At 45.3% G+C, this 21,576-nt stretch overlaps 16 non-coding genes across 16 annotated transcripts; all 16 read right to left on the bottom strand.

Moving 5' to 3' along the window:
- Positions 1-870: 870 nt before the first annotated feature.
- Positions 871-1,061, bottom strand: LOC141159726 (U2 spliceosomal RNA). The gene has a single exon (XR_012249726.1). It is a non-coding gene; the product is annotated as a U2 spliceosomal RNA (small nuclear RNA).
- A 1,117-nt stretch (positions 1,062-2,178) lies between these two features.
- On the bottom strand, positions 2,179-2,369 carry LOC141159715 (U2 spliceosomal RNA). Its single transcript, XR_012249715.1, has one exon. It is a non-coding gene; the product is annotated as a U2 spliceosomal RNA (small nuclear RNA).
- A 1,117-nt stretch (positions 2,370-3,486) lies between these two features.
- LOC141159406 (U2 spliceosomal RNA) lies at positions 3,487-3,677 on the bottom strand. Its single transcript, XR_012249413.1, has one exon. It is a non-coding gene; the product is annotated as a U2 spliceosomal RNA (small nuclear RNA).
- A 1,115-nt stretch (positions 3,678-4,792) lies between these two features.
- LOC141159703 (U2 spliceosomal RNA) lies at positions 4,793-4,983 on the bottom strand. The gene has a single exon (XR_012249704.1). It is a non-coding gene; the product is annotated as a U2 spliceosomal RNA (small nuclear RNA).
- Positions 4,984-6,101: 1,118 nt separating this feature from the next.
- Positions 6,102-6,292, bottom strand: LOC141159692 (U2 spliceosomal RNA). The gene has a single exon (XR_012249693.1). It is a non-coding gene; the product is annotated as a U2 spliceosomal RNA (small nuclear RNA).
- Positions 6,293-7,412: 1,120 nt separating this feature from the next.
- On the bottom strand, positions 7,413-7,603 carry LOC141159802 (U2 spliceosomal RNA). The gene has a single exon (XR_012249799.1). It is a non-coding gene; the product is annotated as a U2 spliceosomal RNA (small nuclear RNA).
- Positions 7,604-8,720: 1,117 nt separating this feature from the next.
- Positions 8,721-8,911, bottom strand: LOC141159680 (U2 spliceosomal RNA). The gene has a single exon (XR_012249682.1). It is a non-coding gene; the product is annotated as a U2 spliceosomal RNA (small nuclear RNA).
- Positions 8,912-10,027: 1,116 nt separating this feature from the next.
- On the bottom strand, positions 10,028-10,218 carry LOC141159405 (U2 spliceosomal RNA). Its single transcript, XR_012249412.1, has one exon. It is a non-coding gene; the product is annotated as a U2 spliceosomal RNA (small nuclear RNA).
- A 1,117-nt stretch (positions 10,219-11,335) lies between these two features.
- On the bottom strand, positions 11,336-11,526 carry LOC141159669 (U2 spliceosomal RNA). Its single transcript, XR_012249671.1, has one exon. It is a non-coding gene; the product is annotated as a U2 spliceosomal RNA (small nuclear RNA).
- A 1,117-nt stretch (positions 11,527-12,643) lies between these two features.
- On the bottom strand, positions 12,644-12,834 carry LOC141159404 (U2 spliceosomal RNA). Its single transcript, XR_012249411.1, has one exon. It is a non-coding gene; the product is annotated as a U2 spliceosomal RNA (small nuclear RNA).
- Positions 12,835-13,951: 1,117 nt separating this feature from the next.
- On the bottom strand, positions 13,952-14,142 carry LOC141159656 (U2 spliceosomal RNA). The gene has a single exon (XR_012249659.1). It is a non-coding gene; the product is annotated as a U2 spliceosomal RNA (small nuclear RNA).
- Positions 14,143-15,259: 1,117 nt separating this feature from the next.
- LOC141159645 (U2 spliceosomal RNA) lies at positions 15,260-15,450 on the bottom strand. The gene has a single exon (XR_012249648.1). It is a non-coding gene; the product is annotated as a U2 spliceosomal RNA (small nuclear RNA).
- A 1,118-nt stretch (positions 15,451-16,568) lies between these two features.
- LOC141159923 (U2 spliceosomal RNA) lies at positions 16,569-16,759 on the bottom strand. Its single transcript, XR_012249915.1, has one exon. It is a non-coding gene; the product is annotated as a U2 spliceosomal RNA (small nuclear RNA).
- A 1,120-nt stretch (positions 16,760-17,879) lies between these two features.
- Positions 17,880-18,070, bottom strand: LOC141158864 (U2 spliceosomal RNA). Its single transcript, XR_012248885.1, has one exon. It is a non-coding gene; the product is annotated as a U2 spliceosomal RNA (small nuclear RNA).
- A 1,115-nt stretch (positions 18,071-19,185) lies between these two features.
- Positions 19,186-19,376, bottom strand: LOC141159634 (U2 spliceosomal RNA). Its single transcript, XR_012249637.1, has one exon. It is a non-coding gene; the product is annotated as a U2 spliceosomal RNA (small nuclear RNA).
- Positions 19,377-20,490: 1,114 nt separating this feature from the next.
- On the bottom strand, positions 20,491-20,681 carry LOC141159623 (U2 spliceosomal RNA). Its single transcript, XR_012249626.1, has one exon. It is a non-coding gene; the product is annotated as a U2 spliceosomal RNA (small nuclear RNA).
- Between the last annotated feature and the right edge of the window lie 895 nt (positions 20,682-21,576).

Genomic DNA, 21,576 nt, shown 5'->3' with positions numbered 1-21,576 from the left:
AGGAGAACCAATTAAGGCGGGGGGGGGGTGGAACGAGCAGCTGTCTACCCTTAGCAGGAGGGTTGCTGATTAATTACCTCTCCTGCTGCTGCTGCTGGCTGTCCAGCAGCAGACTGAAGGTGGCTGCTGCTGTGCGCAGCTATATAAAGGCTCAGAGCCTATTATGACACGCGCAGCCAGCGTTCCATTGCCACATTCCGTCTACTGCAGGCGGGATACCTGGATGGCTGAATGTCACTGAGAAGCTCACAGAGACCGCCGTAAGCAACAGTTTAAAAGAATGCCACAGACTAATCAACCAAACTTTTTGGGTTGGTTTCTCTTTTATAGTCTGCAGGCATTAAATGAAAGAAGTCAGTGTTCCAGCAGAGGGAGACAACGTTTCAGAAAAGGCATTGTAGCAAACCAAAAAAGAAATTTTAAGCGCAGCAGAGTAACCAGCTCACATACCTGTTAGCTCAGGTGAGTTTAAAAGGCTGCTGTTGATAACAAGGGCATTTGCTAAATAGATGGTGTGTGTGCAACAATATACTGAAAGGTCAATTATATTGTGCAGCTTATCTCACCACCTGTAGTTATTTAGGTGAAAGCTCCAAAATGCTTGCCTAATATGTCTGTTTATCCAAAAGGAAGTATAGAGGGAGAGCTAGATAGATAGCATTGCATTACATTACATGGCAATGCAATGCACAGTTGCTGAAGTTGAACCAAAATGAGCTTGTCATCTGGCTTCTGCAACTTTTAACATGAAAAATCCAATGAGGAGAAGAAAAGCAAAGCCAAAGAGTCCATCCCAAAATCCGACAAACAAGCCAAATGAACAAAAAGCATTGAATTCAATTCTTTCTGATTTTAGAAACTGCATTAAAGAAGGGGTGCACCGGTCCTGGAGATACTGCAATACCAGGTCAATGCGTGGAGTGGACAGAGCAAGCTCTTTTTCCATCTCCCTGTTCTAAAAATCCATTTAATATATGGTCCCCAGATAGGGGACGTATCAGATATTAAACTGATAAGAACAGATACTACACTTGATCTTAGCCAAAAGGCCGAGAAGCGATAACCAGAATTGGTTTCCGACTACGGTGCCACCCAAGGATTCTGAAAAGTCCATTTGTGGAGATGGCCACCTGGACTCCCGTTAAGAAGACATGCTGTCAACCTCTAGATCCCTCACATGCCTGCACTTTTCGGCTTGCTGCTGCTGCAATCCACGCGTTTTAGATCTGCATAACTCCACCTCTTTTAGCACAGTACCCTCAACCCCCGGCTGTTCCCACCCGCCTCAACACCGTTGGAAGGGAGGAGAACCAATTAAGGCGGGGGGGGGGGGTGGAACGAGCAGCTGTCTACCCTTAGCAGGAGGGTTGCTGATTAATTACCTCTCCTGCTGCTGCTGCTGCTGGATGTCCAGCAGCAGACTGAAGGTGGCTGCTGCTGTGCGCAGGTATATAAAGGCTCAGAGCCTATTATGACACGCGCAGCCAGCGTTCCATTGCCACATTCCGTCTACTGCAGGCGGGATACCTGGATGGCTGAATGTCACTGAGAAGCTCACAGAGACCGCCATAAGCAACAGTTTAAAAGAATGCCACAGACTAATCAACCAAACTTTTTGGGTTGGTTTCTCTTTTATAGTCTGCAGGCATTAAATGAAAGAAGTCAGTGTTCCAGCAGAGGGAGACAACGTTTCAGAAAAGGCATTGTAGCAAACCAAAAAAGAAATTTTAAGCGCAGCAGAGTAACCAGCTCACATACCTGTTAGCTCAGGTGAGTTTAAAAGGCTGCTGTTGATAACAAGGGCATTTGCTAAATAGATGGTGTGTGTGCAACAATATACTGAAAGGTCAATTATATTGTGCAGCTTATCTCACCACCTGTAGTTATTTAGGTGAAAGCTCCAAAATGCTTGCCTAATATGTCTGTTTATCCAAAAGGAAGTATAGAGGGAGAGCTAGATAGATAGCATTGCATTACATTACATGGCAATGCAATGCACAGTTGCTGAAGTTGAACCAAAATGAGCTTGTCATCTGGCTTCTGCAACTTTTAACATGAAAAATCCAATGAGGAGAAGAAAAGCAAAGCCAAAGAGTCCATCCCAAAATCCGACAAACAAGCCAAATGAACAAAAAGCATTGAATTCAATTCTTTCTGATTTTAGAAACTGCATTAAAGAAGGGGTGCACCGGTCCTGGAGATACTGCAATACCAGGTCAATGCGTGGAGTGGACAGAGCAAGCTCTTTTTCCATCTCCCTGTTCTAAAAATCCATTTAATATATGGTCCCCAGATAGGGGACGTATCAGATATTAAACTGATAAGAACAGATACTACACTTGATCTTAGCCAAAAGGCCGAGAAGCGATAACCAGAATTGGTTTCCGACTACGGTGCCACCCAAGGATTCTGAAAAGTCCATTTGTGGAGATGGCCACCTGGACTCCCGTTAAGAAGACATGCTGTCAACCTCTAGATCCCTCACATGCCTGCACTTTTCGGCTTGCTGCTGCTGCAATCCACGCGTTTTAGATCTGCATAACTCCACCTCTTTTAGCACAGTACCCTCAACCCCCGGCTGTTCCCACCCGCCTCAACACCGTTGGAAGGGAGGAGAACCAATTAAGGCGGGGGGGGGGGGTGGAACGAGCAGCTGTCTACCCTTAGCAGGAGGGTTGCTGATTAATTACCTCTCCTGCTGCTGCTGCTGCTGGCTGTCCAGCAGCAGACTGAAGGTGGCTGCTGCTGTGCGCAGGTATATAAAGGCTCAGAGCCTATTATGACACGCGCAGCCAGCGTTCCATTGCCACATTCCGTCTACTGCAGGCGGGATACCTGGATGGCTGAATGTCACTGAGAAGCTCACAGAGACCGCCATAAGCAACAGTTTAAAAGAATGCCACAGACTAATCAACCAAACTTTTTGGGTTGGTTTCTCTTTTATAGTCTGCAGGCATTAAATGAAAGAAGTCAGTGTTCCAGCAGAGGGAGACAACGTTTCAGAAAAGGCATTGTAGCAAACCAAAAAAGAAATTTTAAGCGCAGCAGAGTAACCAGCTCACATACCTGTTAGCTCAGGTGAGTTTAAAAGGCTGCTGTTGATAACAAGGGCATTTGCTAAATAGATGGTGTGTGTGCAACAATATACTGAAAGGTCAATTATATTATGCAGCTTATCTCACCACCTGTAGTTATTTAGGTGAAAGCTCCAAAATGCTTGCCTAATATGTCTGTTTATCCAAAAGGAAGTATAGAGGGAGAGCTAGATAGATAGCATTGCATTACATTACATGGCAATGCAATGCACAGTTGCTGAAGTTGAACCAAAATGAGCTTGTCATCTGGCTTCTGCAACTTTTAACATGAAAAATCCAATGAGGAGAAGAAAAGCAAAGCCAAAGAGTCCATCCCAAAATCCGACAAACAAGCCAAATGAACAAAAAGCATTGAATTCAATTCTTTCTGATTTTAGAAACTGCATTAAAGAAGGGGTGCACCGATCCTGGAGATACTGCAATACCAGGTCAATGCGTGGAGTGGACAGAGCAAGCTCTTTTTCCATCTCCCTGTTCTAAAAATCCATTTAATATGTGGTCCCCAGATAGGGGACGTATCAGATATTAAACTGATAAGAACAGATACTACACTTGATCTTAGCCAAAAGGCCGAGAAGCGATAACCAGAATTGGTTTCCGACTACGGTGCCACCCAAGGATTCTGAAAAGTCCATTTGTGGAGATTGCCACCTGGACTCCCGTTAAGAAGACATGCTGTCAACCTCTAGATCCCTCACATGCCTGCACTTTTCGGCTTGCTGCTGCTGCAATCCACGCGTTTTAGATCTGCATAACTCCACCTCTTTTAGCACAGTACCCTCAACCCCCGGCTGTTCCCACCCGCCTCAACACCGTTGGAAGGGAGGAGAACCAATTAAGGCGGGGGGGGGGTGGAACGAGCAGCTGTCTACCCTTAGCAGGAGGGTTGCTGATTAATTACCTCTCCTGCTGCTGCTGCTGCTGGCTGTCCAGCAGCAGACTGAAGGTGGCTGCTGCTGTGCGCAGGTATATAAAGGCTCAGAGCCTATTATGACACGCGCAGCCAGCGTTCCATTGCCACATTCCGTCTACTGCAGGCGGGATACCTGGATGGCTGAATGTCACTGAGAAGCTCACAGAGACCGCCATAAGCAACAGTTTAAAAGAATGCCACAGACTAATCAACCAAACTTTTTGGGTTGGTTTCTCTTTTATAGTCTGCAGGCATTAAATGAAAGAAGTCAGTGTTCCAGCAGAGGGAGACAACGTTTCAGAAAAGGCATTGTAGCAAACCAAAAAAGAAATTTTAAGCGCAGCAGAGTAACCAGCTCACATACCTGTTAGCTCAGGTGAGTTTAAAAGGCTGCTGTTGATAACAAGGGCATTTGCTAAATAGATGGTGTGTGTGCAACAATATACTGAAAGGTCAATTATATTGTGCAGCTTATCTCACCACCTGTAGTTATTTAGGTGAAAGCTCCAAAATGCTTGCCTAATATGTCTGTTTATCCAAAAGGAAGTATAGAGGGAGAGCTAGATAGATAGCATTGCATTACATTACATGGCAATGCAATGCACAGTTGCTGAAGTTGAACCAAAATGAGCTGGTCATCTGGCTTCTGCAACTTTTAACATGAAAAATCCAATGAGGAGAAGAAAAGCAAAGCCAAAGAGTCCATCCCAAAATCCGACAAACAAGCCAAATGAACAAAAAGCATTGAATTCAATTCTTTCTGATTTTAGAAACTGCATTAAAGAAGGGGTGCACCGGTCCTGGAGATACTGCAATACCAGGTCAATGCGTGGAGTGGACAGAGCAAGCTCTTTTTCCATCTCCCTGTTCTAAAAATCCATTTAATATATGGTCCCCAGATAGGGGACGTATCAGATATTAAACTGATAAGAACAGATACTACACTTGATCTTAGCCAAAAGGCCGAGAAGCGATAACCAGAATTGGTTTCCGACTACGGTGCCACCCAAGGATTCTGAAAAGTCCATTTGTGGAGATGGCCACCTGGACTCCCGTTAAGAAGACATGCTGTCAACCTCTAGATCCCTCACATGCCTGCACTTTTCGGCTTGCTGCTGCTGCAATCCACGCGTTTTAGATCTGCATAACTCCACCTCTTTTAGCACAGTACCCTCAACCCCCGGCTGTTCCCACCCGCCTCAACATCGTTGGAAGGGAGGAGAACCAATTAAGGCGGGGGGGGGGTGGTGGAACGAGCAGCTGTCTACCCTTAGCAGGAGGGTTGCTGATTAATTACCTCTCCTGCTGCTGCTGCTGCTGGCTGTCCAGCAGCAGACTGAAGGTGGCTGCTGCTGTGCGCAGGTATATAAAGGCTCAGAGCCTATTATGACACGCGCAGCCAGCGTTCCATTGCCACATTCCGTCTACTGCAGGCGGGATACCTGGATGGCTGAATGTCACTGAGAAGCTCACAGAGACCGCCATAAGCAACAGTTTAAAAGAATGCCACAGACTAATCAACCAAACTTTTTGGGTTGGTTTCTCTTTTATAGTCTGCAGGCATTAAATGAAAGAAGTCAGTGTTCCAGCAGAGGGAGACAACGTTTCAGAAAAGGCATTGTAGCAAACCAAAAAAGAAATTTTAAGCGCAGCAGAGTAACCAGCTCACATACCTGTTAGCTCAGGTGAGTTTAAAAGGCTGCTGTTGATAACAAGGGCATTTGCTAAATAGATGGTGTGTGTGCAACAATATACTGAAAGGTCAATTATATTGTGCAGCTTATCTCACCACCTGTAGTTATTTAGGTGAAAGCTCCAAAATGCTTGCCTAATATGTCTGTTTATCCAAAAGGAAGTATAGAGGGAGAGCTAGATAGATAGCATTGCATTACATTACATGGCAATGCAATGCACAGTTGCTGAAGTTGAACCAAAATGAGCTTGTCATCTGGCTTCTGCAACTTTTAACATGAAAAATCCAATGAGGAGAAGAAAAGCAAAGCCAAAGAGTCCATCCCAAAATCCGACAAACAAGCCAAATGAACAAAAAGCATTGAATTCAATTCTTTCTGATTTTAGAAACTGCATTAAAGAAGGGGTGCACCGGTCCTGGAGATACTGCAATACCAGGTCAATGCGTGGAGTGGACAGAGCAAGCTCTTTTTCCATCTCCCTGTTCTAAAAATCCATTTAATATATGGTCCCCAGATAGGGGACGTATCAGATATTAAACTGATAAGAACAGATACTACACTTGATCTTAGCCAAAAGGCCGAGAAGCGATAACCAGAATTGGTTTCCGACTACGGTGCCACCCAAGGATTCTGAAAAGTCCATTTGTGGAGATGGCCACCTGGACTCCCGTTAAGAAGACATGCTGTCAACCTCTAGATCCCTCACATGCCTGCACTTTTCGGCTTGCTGCTGCTGCAATCCACGCGTTTTAGATCTGCATAACTCCACCTCTTTTAGCACAGTACCCTCAACCCCCGGCTGTTCCCACCCGCCTCAACACCGTTGGAAGGGAGGAGAACCAATTAAGGCGGGGGGGGGGGGGGGTGGAACGAGCAGCTGTCTACCCTTAGCAGGAGGGTTGCTGATTAATTACCTCTCCTGCTGCTGCTGCTGCTGGCTGTCCAGCAGCAGACTGAAGGTGGCTGCTGCTGTTCGCAGGTATATAAAGGCTCAGAGCCTATTATGACACGCGCAGCCAGCGTTCCATTGCCACATTCCGTCTACTGCAGGCGGGATACCTGGATGGCTGAATGTCACTGAGAAGCTCACAGAGACCGCCATAAGCAACAGTTTAAAAGAATGCCACAGACTAATCAACCAAACTTTTTGGGTTGGTTTCTCTTTTATAGTCTGCAGGCATTAAATGAAAGAAGTCAGTGTTCCAGCAGAGGGAGACAACGTTTCAGAAAAGGCATTGTAGCAAACCAAAAAAGAAATTTTAAGCGCAGCAGAGTAACCAGCTCACATACCTGTTAGCTCAGGTGAGTTTAAAAGGCTGCTGTTGATAACAAGGGCATTTGCTAAATAGATGGTGTGTGTGCAACAATATACTGAAAGGTCAATTATATTGTGCAGCTTATCTCACCACCTGTAGTTATTTAGGTGAAAGCTCCAAAATGCTTGCCTAATATGTCTGTTTATCCAAAAGGAAGTATAGAGGGAGAGCTAGATAGATAGCATTGCATTACATTACATGGCAATGCAATGCACAGTTGCTGAAGTTGAACCAAAATGAGCTTGTCATCTGGCTTCTGCAACTTTTAACATGAAAAATCCAATGAGGAGAAGAAAAGCAAAGCCAAAGAGTCCATCCCAAAATCCGACAAACAAGCCAAATGAACAAAAAGCATTGAATTCAATTCTTTCTGATTTTAGAAATTGCATTAAAGAAGGGGTGCACCGGTCCTGGAGATACTGCAATACCAGGTCAATGCGTGGAGTGCACAGAGCAAGCTCTTTTTCCATCTCCCTGTTCTAAAAATCCATTTAATATATGGTCCCCAGATAGGGGACGTATCAGATATTAAACTGATAAGAACAGATACTACACTTGATCTTAGCCAAAAGGCCGAGAAGCGATAACCAGAATTGGTTTCCGACTACGGTGCCACCCAAGAATTCTGAAAAGTCCATTTGTGGAGATGGTCACCTGGACTCCCATTAAGAAGACATGCTGTCAACCTCTAGATCCCTCACATGCCTGCACTTTTCGGCTTGCTGCTGCTGCAATCCACGCGTTTTAGATCTGCATAACTCCACCTCTTTTAGCACAGTACCCTCAACCCCCGGCTGTTCCCACCCGCCTCAACACCGTTGGAAGGGAGGAGAACCAATTAAGGCGGGGGGGGGGGGTGGAACGAGCAGCTGTCTACCCTTAGCAGGAGGGTTGCTGATTAATTACCTCTCCTGCTGCTGCTGCTGCTGGCTGTCCAGCAGCAGACTGAAGGTGGCTGCTGCTGTGCGCAGGTATATAAAGGCTCAGAGCCTATTATGACACGCGCAGCCAGCGTTCCATTGCCACATTCCGTCTACTGCAGGCGGGATACCTGGATGGCTGAATGTCACTGAGAAGCTCACAGAGACCGCCATAAGCAACAGTTTAAAAGAATGCCACAGACTAATCAACCAAACTTTTTGGGTTGGTTTCTCTTTTATAGTCTGCAGGCATTAAATGAAAGAAGTCAGTGTTCCAGCAGAGGGAGACAACGTTTCAGAAAAGGCATTGTAGCAAACCAAAAAAGAAATTTTAAGCGCAGCAGAGTAACCAGCTCACATACCTGTTAGCTCAGGTGAGTTTAAAAGGCTGCTGTTGATAACAAGGGCATTTGCTAAATAGATGGTGTGTGTGCAACAATATACTGAAAGGTCAATTATATTGTGCAGCTTATCTCACCACCTGTAGTTATTTAGGTGAAAGCTCCAAAATGCTTGCCTAATATGTCTGTTTATCCAAAAGGAAGTATAGAGGGAGAGCTAGATAGATAGCATTGCATTACATTACATGGCAATGCAATGCACAGTTGCTGAAGTTGAACCAAAATGAGCTTGTCATCTGGCTTCTGCAACTTTTAACATGAAAAATCCAATGAGGAGAAGAAAAGCAAAGCCAAAGAGTCCATCCCAAAATCCGACAAACAAGCCAAATGAACAAAAAGCATTGAATTCAATTCTTTCTGATTTTAGAAACTGCATTAAAGAAGGGGTGCACCGGTCCTGGAGATACTGCAATACCAGGTCAATGCGTGGAGTGGACAGAGCAAGCTCTTTTTCCATCTCCCTGTTCTAAAAATCCATTTAATATATGGTCCCCAGATAGGGGACGTATCAGATATTAAACTGATAAGAACAGATACTACACTTGATCTTAGCCAAAAGGCCGAGAAGCGATAACCAGAATTGGTTTCCGACTACGGTGCCACCCAAGGATTCTGAAAAGTCCATTTGTGGAGATGGCCACCTGGACTCCCGTTAAGAAGACATGCTGTCAACCTCTAGATCCCTCACATGCCTGCACTTTTCGGCTTGCTGCTGCTGCAATCCACGCGTTTTAGATCTGCATAACTCCACCTCTTTTAGCACAGTACCCTCAACCCCCGGCTGTTCCCACCCGCCTCAACACCGTTGGAAGGGAGGAGAACCAATTAAGGCGGGGGGGGGGGTGGAACGAGCAGCTGTCTACCCTTAGCAGGAGGGTTGCTGATTAATTACCTCTCCTGCTGCTGCTGCTGCTGGCTGTCCAGCAGCAGACTGAAGGTGGCTGCTGCTGTGCGCAGGTATATAAAGGCTCAGAGCCTATTATGACACGCGCAGCCAGCGTTCCATTGCCACATTCCGTCTACTGCAGGCGGGATACCTGGATGGCTGAATGTCACTGAGAAGCTCACAGAGACCGCCATAAGCAACAGTTTAAAAGAATGCCACAGACTAATCAACCAAACTTTTTGGGTTGGTTTCTCTTTTATAGTCTGCAGGCATTAAATGAAAGAAGTCAGTGTTCCAGCAGAGGGAGACAACGTTTCAGAAAAGGCATTGTAGCAAACCAAAAAAGAAATTTTAAGCGCAGCAGAGTAACCAGCTCACATACCTGTTAGCTCAGGTGAGTTTAAAAGGCTGCTGTTGATAACAAGGGCATTTGCTAAATAGATGGTGTGTGTGCAACAATATACTGAAAGGTCAATTATATTGTGCAGCTTATCTCACCACCTGTAGTTATTTAGGTGAAAGCTCCAAAATGCTTGCCTAATATGTCTGTTTATCCAAAAGGAAGTATAGAGGGAGAGCTAGATAGATAGCATTGCATTACATTACATGGCAATGCAATGCACAGTTGCTGAAGTTGAACCAAAATGAGCTTGTCATCTGGCTTCTGCAACTTTTAACATGAAAAATCCAATGAGGAGAAGAAAAGCAAAGCCAAAGAGTCCATCCCAAAATCCGACAAACAAGCCAAATGAACAAAAAGCATTGAATTCAATTCTTTCTGATTTTAGAAACTGCATTAAAGAAGGGGTGCACCGATCCTGGAGATACTGCAATACCAGGTCAATGCGTGGAGTGGACAGAGCAAGCTCTTTTTCCATCTCCCTGTTCTAAAAATCCATTTAATATGTGGTCCCCAGATAGGGGACGTATCAGATATTAAACTGATAAGAACAGATACTACACTTGATCTTAGCCAAAAGGCCGAGAAGCGATAACCAGAATTGGTTTCCGACTACGGTGCCACCCAAGGATTCTGAAAAGTCCATTTGTGGAGATTGCCACCTGGACTCCCGTTAAGAAGACATGCTGTCAACCTCTAGATCCCTCACATGCCTGCACTTTTCGGCTTGCTGCTGCTGCAATCCACGCGTTTTAGATCTGCATAACTCCACCTCTTTTAGCACAGTACCCTCAACCCCCGGCTGTTCCCACCCGCCTCAACACCGTTGGAAGGGAGGAGAACCAATTAAGGCGGGGGGGGGGGGTGGAACGAGCAGCTGTCTACCCTTAGCAGGAGGGTTGCTGATTAATTACCTCTCCTGCTGCTGCTGCTGCTGGCTGTCCAGCAGCAGACTGAAGGTGGCTGCTGCTGTGCGCAGGTATATAAAGGCTCAGAGCCTATTATGACACGCGCAGCCAGCGTTCCATTGCCACATTCCGTCTACTGCAGGCGGGATACCTGGATGGCTGAATGTCACTGAGAAGCTCACAGAGACCGCCATAAGCAACAGTTTAAAAGAATGCCACAGACTAATCAACCAAACTTTTTGGGTTGGTTTCTCTTTTATAGTCTGCAGGCATTAAATGAAAGAAGTCAGTGTTCCAGCAGAGGGAGACAACGTTTCAGAAAAGGCATTGTAGCAAACCAAAAAAGAAATTTTAAGCGCAGCAGAGTAACCAGCTCACATACCTGTTAGCTCAGGTGAGTTTAAAAGGCTGCTGTTGATAACAAGGGCATTTGCTAAATAGATGGTGTGTGTGCAACAATATACTGAAAGGTCAATTATATTGTGCAGCTTATCTCACCACCTGTAGTTATTTAGGTGAAAGCTCCAAAATGCTTGCCTAATATGTCTGTTTATCCAAAAGGAAGTATAGAGGGAGAGCTAGATAGATAGCATTGCATTACATTACATGGCAATGCAATGCACAGTTGCTGAAGTTGAACCAAAATGAGCTTGTCATCTGGCTTCTGCAACTTTTAACATGAAAAATCCAATGAGGAGAAGAAAAGCAAAGCCAAAGAGTCCATCCCAAAATCCGACAAACAAGCCAAATGAACAAAAAGCATTGAATTCAATTCTTTCTGATTTTAGAAACTGCATTAAAGAAGGGGTGCACCGGTCCTGGAGATACTGCAATACCAGGTCAATGCGTGGAGTGGACAGAGCAAGCTCTTTTTCCATCTCCCTGTTCTAAAAATCCATTTAATATATGGTCCCCAGATAGGGGACGTATCAGATATTAAACTGATAAGAACAGATACTACACTTGATCTTAGCCAAAAGGCCGAGAAGCGATAACCAGAATTGGTTTCCGACTACGGTGCCACCCAAGGATTCTGAAAAGTCCATTTGTGGAGATGGCCACCTGGACTCCCGTTAAGAAGACATGCTGTCAACCTCTAGATCCCTCACATGCCTGCACTTTTCGGCTTGCTGCTGCTGCAATCCACGCGTTTTAGATCTGCATAACTCCACCTCTTTTAGCACAGTACCCTCAAACCCGGCTGTTCCCACCCGCCTCAACATCGTTGGAAGGGAGGAGAACCAATTAAGGCGGGGGGGGGGTGGTGGAACGAGCAGCTGTCTACCCTTAGCAGGAGGGTTGCTGATTAATTACCTCTCCTGCTGCTGCTGCTGCTGGCTGTCCAGCAGCAGACTGAAGGTGGCTGCTGCTGTGCGCAGGTATATAAAGGCTCAGAGCCTATTATGACACGCGCAGCCAGCGTTCCATTGCCACATTCCGTCTACTGCAGGCGGGATACCTGGATGGCTGAATGTCACTGAGAAGCTCACAGAGACCGCCATAAGCAACAGTTTAAAAGAATGCCACAGACTAATCAACCAAACTTTTTGGGTTGGTTTCTCTTTTATAGTCTGCAGGCATTAAATGAAAGAAGTCAGTGTTCCAGCAGAGGGAGACAACGTTTCAGAAAAGGCATTGTAGCAAACCAAAAAAGAAATTTTAAGCGCAGCAGAGTAACCAGCTCACATACCTGTTAGCTCAGGTGAGTTTAAAAGGCTGCTGTTGATAACAAGGGCATTTGCTAAATAGATGGTGTGTGTGCAACAATATACTGAAAGGTCAATTATATTGTGCAGCTTATCTCACCACCTGTAGTTATTTAGGTGAAAGCTCCAAAATGCTTGCCTAATATGTCTGTTTATCCAAAAGGAAGTATAGAGGGAGAGCTAGATAGATAGCATTGCATTACATTACATGGCAATGCAATGCACAGTTGCTGAAGTTGAACCAAAATGAGCTTGTCATCTGGCTTCTGCAACTTTTAACATGAAAAATCCAATGAGGAGAAGAAAAGCAAAGCCAAAGAGTCCATCCCAAAATCCGACAAACAAGCCAAATGAACAAAAAGCATTGAATTCAATTCTTTCTGATTTTAGAAACTGCATTAAAGAAGGGGTGCACCGATCCTGGAGATACTGCAATACCAGGTCAATGCGTGGAGTGGACAGAGCAAGCTCTTTTTCCATCTCCCTGTTCTAAAAATCCATTTAATATGTGGTCCCCAGATAGGGGACGTATCAGATATTAAACTGATAAGAACAGATACTACACTTGATCTTAGCCAAAAGGCCGAGAAGCGATAACCAGAATTGGTTTCCGACTACGGTGCCACCCAAGGATTCTGAAAAGTCCATTTGTGGAGATTGCCACCTGGACTCCCGTTAAGAAGACATGCTGTCAACCTCTAGATCCCTCACATGCCTGCACTTTTCGGCTTGCTGCTGCTGCAATCCACGCGTTTTAGATCTGCATAACTCCACCTCTTTTAGCACAGTACCCTCAACCCCCGGCTGTTCCCACCCGCCTCAACACCGTTGGAAGGGAGGAGAACCAATTAAGGCGGGGGGGGGGGGTGGAACGAGCAGCTGTCTACCCTTAGCAGGAGGGTTGCTGATTAATTACCTCTCCTGCTGCTGCTGCTGCTGGCTGTCCAGCAGCAGACTGAAGGTGGCTGCTGCTGTGCGCAGGTATATAAAGGCTCAGAGCCTATTATGACACGCGCAGCCAGCGTTCCATTGCCACATTCCGTCTACTGCAGGCGGGATACCTGGATGGCTGAATGTCACTGAGAAGCTCACAGAGACCGCCATAAGCAACAGTTTAAAAGAATGCCACAGACTAATCAACCAAACTTTTTGGGTTGGTTTCTCTTTTATAGTCTGCAGGCATTAAATGAAAGAAGTCAGTGTTCCAGCAGAGGGAGACAACGTTTCAGAAAAGGCATTGTAGCAAACCAAAAAAGAAATTTTAAGCGCAGCAGAGTAACCAGCTCACATACCTGTTAGCTCAGGTGAGTTTAAAAGGCTGCTGTTGATAACAAGGGCATTTGCTAAATAGATGGTGTGTGTGCAACAATATACTGAAAGGTCAATTATATTGTGCAGCTTATCTCACCACCTGTAGTTATTTAGGTGAAAGCTCCAAAATGCTTGCCTAATATGTCTGTTTATCCAAAAGGAAGTATAGAGGGAGAGCTAGATAGATAGCATTGCATTACATTACATGGCAATGCAATGCACAGTTGCTGAAGTTGAACCAAAATGAGCTTGTCATCTGGCTTCTGCAACTTTTAACATGAAAAATCCAATGAGGAGAAGAAAAGCAAAGCCAAAGAGTCCATCCCAAAATCCGACAAACAAGCCAAATGAACAAAAAGCATTGAATTCAATTCTTTCTGATTTTAGAAACTGCATTAAAGAAGGGGTGCACCGGTCCTGGAGATACTGCAATACCAGGTCAATGCGTGGAGTGGACAGAGCAAGCTCTTTTTCCATCTCCCTGTTCTAAAAATCCATTTAATATATGGTCCCCAGATAGGGGACGTATCAGATATTAAACTGATAAGAACAGATACTACACTTGATCTTAGCCAAAAGGCCGAGAAGCGATAACCAGAATTGGTTTCCGACTACGGTGCCACCCAAGGATTCTGAAAAGTCCATTTGTGGAGATGGCCACCTGGACTCCCGTTAAGAAGACATGCTGTCAACCTCTAGATCCCTCACATGCCTGCACTTTTCGGCTTGCTGCTGCTGCAATCCACGCGTTTTAGATCTGCATAACTCCACCTCTTTTAGCACAGTACCCTCAAACCCGGCTGTTCCCACCCGCCTCAACATCGTTGGAAGGGAGGAGAACCAATTAAGGCGGGGGGGGGGTGGTGGAACGAGCAGCTGTCTACCCTTAGCAGGAGGGTTGCTGATTAATTACCTCTCCTGCTGCTGCTGCTGCTGGCTGTCCAGCAGCAGACTGAAGGTGGCTGCTGCTGTGCGCAGGTATATAAAGGCTCAGAGCCTATTATGACACGCGCAGCCAGCGTTCCATTGCCACATTCCGTCTACTGCAGGCGGGATACCTGGATGGCTGAATGTCACTGAGAAGCTCACAGAGACCGCCATAAGCAACAGTTTAAAAGAATGCCACAGACTAATCAACCAAACTTTTTGGGTTGGTTTCTCTTTTATAGTCTGCAGGCATTAAATGAAAGAAGTCAGTGTTCCAGCAGAGGGAGACAACGTTTCAGAAAAGGCATTGTAGCAAACCAAAAAAGAAATTTTAAGCGCAGCAGAGTAACCAGCTCACATACCTGTTAGCTCAGGTGAGTTTAAAAGGCTGCTGTTGATAACAAGGGCATTTGCTAAATAGATGGTGTGTGTGCAACAATATACTGAAAGGTCAATTATATTGTGCAGCTTATCTCACCACCTGTAGTTATTTAGGTGAAAGCTCCAAAATGCTTGCCTAATATGTCTGTTTATCCAAAAGGAAGTATAGAGGGAGAGCTAGATAGATAGCATTGCATTACATTACATGGCAATGCAATGCACAGTTGCTGAAGTTGAACCAAAATGAGCTTGTCATCTGGCTTCTGCAACTTTTAACATGAAAAATCCAATGAGGAGAAGAAAAGCAAAGCCAAAGAGTCCATCCCAAAATCCGACAAACAAGCCAAATGAACAAAAAGCATTGAATTCAATTCTTTCTGATTTTAGAAACTGCATTAAAGAAGGGGTGCACCGGTCCTGGAGATACTGCAATACCAGGTCAATGCGTGGAGTGGACAGAGCAAGCTCTTTTTCCATCTCCCTGTTCTAAAAATCCATTTAATATATGGTCCCCAGATAGGGGACGTATCAGATATTAAACTGATAAGAACAGATACTACACTTGATCTTAGCCAAAAGGCCGAGAAGCGATAACCAGAATTGGTTTCCGACTACGGTGCCACCCAAGGATTCTGAAAAGTCCATTTGTGGAGATGGCCACCTGGACTCCCGTTAAGAAGACATGCTGTCAACCTCTAGATCCCTCACATGCCTGCACTTTTCGGCTTGCTGCTGCTGCAATCCACGCGTTTTAGATCTGCATAACTCCACCTCTTTTAGCACAGTACCCTCAACCCCCGGCTGTTCCCACCCGCCTCAACATCGTTGGAAGGGAGGAGAACCAATTAAGGCGGGGGGGGGGTGGTGGAACGAGCAGCTGTCTACCCTTAGCAGGAGGGTTGCTGATTAATTACCTCTCCTGCTGCTGCTGCTGCTGGCTGTCCAGCAGCAGACTGAAGGTGGCTGCTGCTGTGCGCAGGTATATAAAGGCTCAGAGCCTATTATGACACGCGCAGCCAGCGTTCCATTGCCACATTCCGTCTACTGCAGGCGGGATACCTGGATGGCTGAATGTCACTGAGAAGCTCACAGAGACCGCCATAAGCAACAGTTTAAAAGAATGCCACAGACTAATCAACCAAACTTTTTGGGTTGGTTTCTCTTTTATAGTCTGCAGGCATTAAATGAAAGAAGTCAGTGTTCCAGCAGAGGGAGACAACGTTTCAGAAAAGGCATTGTAGCAAACCAAAAAAGAAATTTTAAGCGCAGCAGAGTAACCAGCTCACATACCTGTTAGCTCAGGTGAGTTTAAAAGGCTGCTGTTGATAACAAGGGCATTTGCTAAATAGATGGTGTGTGTGCAACAATATACTGAAAGGTCAATTATATTGTGCAGCTTATCTCACCACCTGTAGTTATTTAGGTGAAAGCTCCAAAATGCTTGCCTAATATGTCTGTTTATCCAAAAGGAAGTATAGAGGGAGAGCTAGATAGATAGCATTGCATTACATTACATGGCAATGCAATGCACAGTTGCTGAAGTTGAACCAAAATGAGCTTGTCATCTGGCTTCTGCAACTTTTAACATGAAAAATCCAATGAGGAGAAGAAAAGCAAAGCCAAAGAGTCCATCCCAAAATCCGACAAACAAGCCAAATGAACAAAAAGCATTGAATTCAATTCTTTCTGATTTTAGAAACTGCATTAAAGAAGGGGTGCACCGGTCCTGGAGATACTGCAATAACAGGTCAATGCGTGGAGTGGACAGAGCAAGCTCTTTTTCCATCTCCCTGTTCTAAAAATCCATTTAATATATGGTCCCCAGATAGGGGACGTATCAGATATTAAACTGATAAGAACAGATACTACACTTGATCTTAGCCAAAAGGCCGAGAAGCGATAACCAGAATTGGTTTCCGACTACGGTGCCACCCAAGGATTCTGAAAAGTCCATTTGTGGAGATGGCCACCTGGACTCCCGTTAAGAAGACATGCTGTCAACCTCTAGATCCCTCACATGCCTGCACTTTTCGGCTTGCTGCTGCTGCAATCCACGCGTTTTAGATCTGCATAACTCCACCTCTTTTAGCACAGTACCCTCAACCCCCGGCTGTTCCCACCCGCCTCAACACCGTTGGAAGGGAGGAGAACCAATTAAGGCGGGGGGGGGGGGGGGTGGAACGAGCAGCTGTCTACCCTTAGCAGGAGGGTTGCTGATTAATTACCTCTCCTGCTGCTGCTGCTGCTGGCTGTCCAGCAGCAGACTGAAGGTGGCTGCTGCTGTGCGCAGGTATATAAAGGCTCAGAGCCTATTATGACACGCGCAGCCAGCGTTCCATTGCCACATTCCGTCTACTGCAGGCGGGATACCTGGATGGCTGAATGTCACTGAGAAGCTCACAGAGACCGCCATAAGCAACAGTTTAAAAGAATGCCACAGACTAATCAACCAAACTTTTTGGGTTGGTTTCTCTTTTATAGTCTGCAGGCATTAAATGAAAGAAGTCAGTGTTCCAGCAGAGGGAGACAACGTTTCAGAAAAGGCATTGTAGCAAACCAAAAAAGAAATTTTAAGCGCAGCAGAGTAACCAGCTCACATACCTGTTAGCTCAGGTGAGTTTAAAAGGCTGCTGTTGATAACAAGGGCATTTGCTAAATAGATGGTGTGTGTGCAACAATATACTGAAAGGTCAATTATATTGTGCAGCTTATCTCACCACCTGTAGTTATTTAGGTGAAAGCTCCAAAATGCTTGCCTAATATGTCTGTTTATCCAAAAGGAAGTATAGAGGGAGAGCTAGATAGATAGCATTGCATTACATTACATGGCAATGCAATGCACAGTTGCTGAAGTTGAACCAAAATGAGCTTGTCATCTGGCTTCTGCAACTTTTAACATGAAAAATCCAATGAGGAGAAGAAAAGCAAAGCCAAAGAGTCCATCCCAAAATCCGACAAACAAGCCAAATGAACAAAAAGCATTGAATTCAATTCTTTCTGATTTTAGAAACTGCATTAAAGAAGGGGTGCACCGGTCCTGGAGATACTGCAATACCAGGTCAATGCGTGGAGTGGACAGAGCAAGCTCTTTTTCCATCTCCCTGTTCTAAAAATCCATTTAATATATAGTCCCCAGATAGGGGACGTATCAGATATTAAACTGATAAGAACAGATACTACACTTGATCTTAGCCAAAAGGCCGAGAAGCGATAACCAGAATTGGTTTCCGACTACGGTGCCACCCAAGGATTCTGAAAAGTCCATTTGTGGAGATTGCCACCTGGACTCCCGTTAAGAAGACATGCTGTCAACCTCTACATCCCTCACATGCCTGCACTTTTCGGCTTGCTGCTGCTGCAATCCACGCGTTTTAGATCTGCATAACTCCACCTCTTTTAGCACAGTACCCTCAACCCCCGGCTGTTCCCACCCGCCTCAACACCGTTGGAAGGGAGGAGAACCAATTAAGGCGGGGGGGGGGTGGAACGAGCAGCTGTCTACCCTTAGCAGGAGGGTTGCTGATTAATTACCTTTCCTGCTGCTGCTGCTGCTGGCTGTCCAGCAGCAGACTGAAGGTGGCTGCTGCTGTGCGCAGGTATATAAAGGCTCAGAGCCTATTATGACACGCGCAGCCAGCGTTCCATTGCCACATTCCGTCTACTGCAGGCGGGATACCTGGATGGCTGAATGTCACTGAGAAGCTCACAGAGACCGCCATAAGCAACAGTTTAAAAGAATGCCACAGACTAATCAACCAAACTTTTTGGGTTGGTTTCTCTTTTATAGTCTGCAGGCATTAAATGAAAGAAGTCAGTGTTCCAGCAGAGGGAGACAACGTTTCAGAAAAGGCATTGTAGCAAACCAAAAAAGAAATTTTAAGCGCAGCAGAGTAACCAGCTCACATACCTGTTAGCTCAGGTGAGTTTAAAAGGCTGCTGTTGATAACAAGGGCATTTGCTAAATAGATGGTGTGTGTGCAACAATATACTGAAAGGTCAATTATATTGTGCAGCTTATCTCACCACCTGTAGTTATTTAGGTGAAAGCTCCAAAATGCTTGCCTAATATGTCTGTTTATCCAAAAGGAAGTATAGAGGGAGAGCTAGATAGATAGCATTGCATTACATTACATGGCAATGCAATGCACAGTTGCTGAAGTTGAACCAAAATGAGCTTGTCATCTGGCTTCTGCAACTTTTAACATGAAAAATCCAATGAGGAGAAGAAAAGCAAAGCCAAAGAGTCCATCCCAAAATCCGACAAACAAGCCAAATGAACAAAAAGCATTGAATTCAATTCTTTCTGATTTTAGAAACTGCATTAAAGAAGGGGTGCACCGGTCCTGGAGATACTGCAATACCAGGTCAATGCGTGGAGTGGACAGAGCAAGCTCTTTTTCCATCTCCCTGTTCTAAAAATCCATTTAATATATGGTCCCCAGATAGGGGACGTATCAGATATTAAACTGATAAGAACAGATACTACACTTGATCTTAGCCAAAAGGCCGAGAAGCGATAACCAGAATTGGTTTCCGACTACGGTGCCACCCAAGGATTCTGAAAAGTCCATTTGTGGAGATGGCCACCTGGACTCCCGTTAAGAAGACATGCTGTCAACCTCTAGATCCCTCACATGCCTGCACTTTTCGGCTTGCTGCTGCTGCAATCCACGCGTTTTAGATCTGCATAACTCCACCTCTTTTAGCACAGTACCCTCAACCCCCGGCTGTTCCCACCCGCCTCAACACCGTTGGAAGGGAGGAGAACCAATTAAGGCGGGGGGGGGTGGAACGAGCAGCTGTCTACCCTTAGCAGGAGGGTTGCTGATTAATTACCTCTCCTGCTGCTGCTGCTGCTGGCTGTCCAGCAGCAGACTGAAGGTGGCTGCTGCTGTGCGCAGGTATATAAAGGCTCAGAGCCTATTATGACACGCGCAGCCAGCGTTCCATTGCCACATTCCGTCTACTGCAGGCGGGATACCTGGATGGCTGAATGTCACTGAGAAGCTCACAGAGACCGCCATAAGCAACAGTTTAAAAGAATGCCACAGACTAATCAACCAAACTTTTTGGGTTGGTTTCTCTTTTATAGTCTGCAGGCATTAAATGAAAGAAGTCAGTGTTCCAGCAGAGGGAGACAACGTTTCAGAAAAGGCATTGTAGCAAACCAAAAAAGAAATTTTAAGCGCAGCAGAGTAACCAGCTCACATACCTGTTAGCTCATGTGAGTTTAAAAGGCTGCTGTTGATAACAAGGGCATTTGCTAAATAGATGGTGTGTGTGCAACAATATACTGAAAGGTCAATTATATTGTGCAGCTTATCTCACCACCTGTAGTTATTTAGGTGAAAGCTCCAAAATGCTTGCCTAATATGTCTGTTTATCCAAAAGGAAGTATAGAGGGAGAGCTAGATAGATAGCATTGCATTACATTACATGGCAATGCAATGCACAGTTGCTGAAGTTGAACCAAAATGAGCTTGTCATCTGGCTTCTGCAACTTTTAACATGAAAAATCCAATGAGGAGAAGAAAAGCAAAGCCAAAGAGTCCATCCCAAAATCCGACAAACAAGCCAAATGAACAAAAAGCATTGAATTCAATTCTTTCTGATTTTAGAAACTGCATTAAAGAAGGGGTGCACCGGTCCTGGAGATACTGCAATACCAGGTCAATGCGTGGAGTGGACAGAGCAAGCTCTTTTTCCATCTCCCTGTTCTAAAAATCCATTTAATATATGGTCCCCAGATAGGGGACGTATCAGATATTAAACTGATAAGAACAGATACTACACTTGATCTTAGCCAAAAGGCCGAGAAGCGATAACCAGAATTGGTTTCCGACTACGGTGCCACCCAAGGATTCTGAAAAGTCCATTTGTGGAGATGGCCACCTGGACTCCCGTTAAGAAGACATGCTGTCAACCTCTAGATCCCTCACATGCCTGCACTTTTCGGCTTGCTGCTGCTGCAATCCACGCGTTTTAGATCTGCATAACTCCACCTCTTTTAGCACAGTACCCTCAACCCCCGGCTGTTCCCACCCGCCTCAACACCGTTGGAAGGGAGGAGAACCAATTAAGGCGGGGGGGGGGGGTGGAACGAGCAGCTGTCTACCCTTAGCAGGAGGGTTGCTGATTAATTACCTTTCCTGCTGCTGCTGCTGCTGGCTGTCCAGCAGCAGACTGAAGGTGGCTGCTGCTGTGCGCAGGTATATAAAGGCTCAGAGCCTATTATGACACGCGCAGCCAGCGTTCCATTGCCACATTCCGTCTACTGCAGGCGGGATACCTGGATGGCTGAATGTCACTGAGAAGCTCACAGAGACCGCCATAAGCAACAGTTTAAAAGAATGCCACAGACTAATCAACCAAACTTTTTGGGTTGGTTTCTCTTTTATAGTCTGCAGGCATTAAATGAAAGAAGTCAGTGTTCCAGCAGAGGGAGACAACGTTTCAGAAAAGGCATTGTAGCAAACCAAAAAAGAAATTTTAAGCGCAGCAGAGTAACCAGCTCACATACCTGTTAGCTCAGGTGAGTTTAAAAGGCTGCTGTTGATAACAAGGGCATTTGCTAAATAGATGGTGTGTGTGCAACAATATACTGAAAGGTCAATTATATTGTGCAGCTTATCTCACCACCTGTAGTTATTTAGGTGAAAGCTCCAAAATGCTTGCCTAATATGTCTGTTTATCCAAAAGGAAGTATAGAGGGAGAGCT

This window comes from Phyllobates terribilis, unplaced genomic scaffold (genome assembly GCF_046119375.1).
Source record: "Phyllobates terribilis strain yellow unplaced genomic scaffold, ASM4611937v1 Scaffold_8__6_contigs__length_399053987, whole genome shotgun sequence".
Classification (NCBI taxonomy): Eukaryota; Metazoa; Chordata; class Amphibia; order Anura; family Dendrobatidae; genus Phyllobates; species Phyllobates terribilis.
The sequence above is the reverse complement of the archived record's forward strand: the minus strand, read 5'-3'. Positions and strand labels throughout refer to the sequence as shown.